Raw genomic sequence first — 1,022 nt, forward strand, 5'->3', positions numbered from 1 at the left:
AAATTTGGAACGTGGTACACGAATAAGTAAAGGTCCATTACTTAGCAGACCGGTCTGTCAAGTAAAAGGACGCGAGTCGAAAGATCTTGCAGCTACTCCAGTGTTTCACATTCATTTGTGGCTTACACCTTTATTTATAAATATATGTGTATATATATATGTATGCATTTATGTATATATACATACATATTAATATATATAATTAGATATATAATATATATATATATAATATAATATATATATATATATCCTCTTTACCATAGTAATATTCTCTCCTCACTCTATCTCACCGTCGACGAATTCCCATCAGATCATCCAGTGATAAGAACTTTCACAAATCATAAACCCCCGAGTCTTATTCCACCGTCAAAACGAACGGGAAAGTCACACATTTGAGGAATATATATCACTTATCAAATAAGACGTCAGATAAACTCCGAGTAATGTTTTGTCATTCCAGCCTCAATTGCCATGCGCGGTAGGGATCGAATTAGCATGAAACGAGAGGTCACAGATCAAACGAGGATTCGGAGCCGGGGATGTGTCGTCGCCCTTACTGAAAGACCACATAAGGTTTATATTAGCATTGTTTAGGAGACGGCGTTATTGGGACGTGGAAATATCCCATTTTCCTCTTTTTGATATTGTGACGTACAGCTCACATTCCCTTATTTTTTTTTTACCTGGACGTCGCAGCATTTAAAGGACAGGTTGAAGAACGGGAGTTTATACACACCTGTGCTACCAAATGTGTACATGTGTACGCTACATGCGTACACGTAGTTTAACCTGTGCGTGTGTGTTTAAGAAACGGACAGGGCCCTAGGGGTAGAGGTACGGTCCAAAAAAAGGCCTAATTGATATGTTAATGGACTTGATATTTCAGGTGAAGTTTGCCAAGTGAGTCTACGTATGTGTGGCTGGTGTTTGCTCAGGAGAACCTGAATTCGCTTCAGAAGTGGTTGGGGACCCGGGCACTGAGGAGGGCCAACGATAACCAGCTTCAGCTCGAAGGAAAGGAA

At 40.0% G+C, this 1,022-nt stretch overlaps 1 protein-coding gene across 1 annotated transcript in view; it reads left to right on the forward strand.

The window, feature by feature from the left end:
- The first annotated feature begins 939 nt into the window (after positions 1 to 939).
- The window catches only part of LOC135218509 (uncharacterized), a 24,496-nt gene continuing 24,413 nt past the window's right edge, over positions 940 to 1,022 (forward strand). Inside the window, exon 1 of the mRNA XM_064254872.1 lies at positions 940 to 1,022. This exon is cut by the window's right edge and continues 120 nt beyond it. The gene's annotated coding sequence lies outside the window, so the exon portion shown is untranslated.

This window comes from Macrobrachium nipponense, chromosome 9 (genome assembly GCF_015104395.2).
Source record: "Macrobrachium nipponense isolate FS-2020 chromosome 9, ASM1510439v2, whole genome shotgun sequence".
In the NCBI taxonomy this organism is placed as follows: domain Eukaryota; kingdom Metazoa; phylum Arthropoda; class Malacostraca; order Decapoda; family Palaemonidae; genus Macrobrachium; species Macrobrachium nipponense.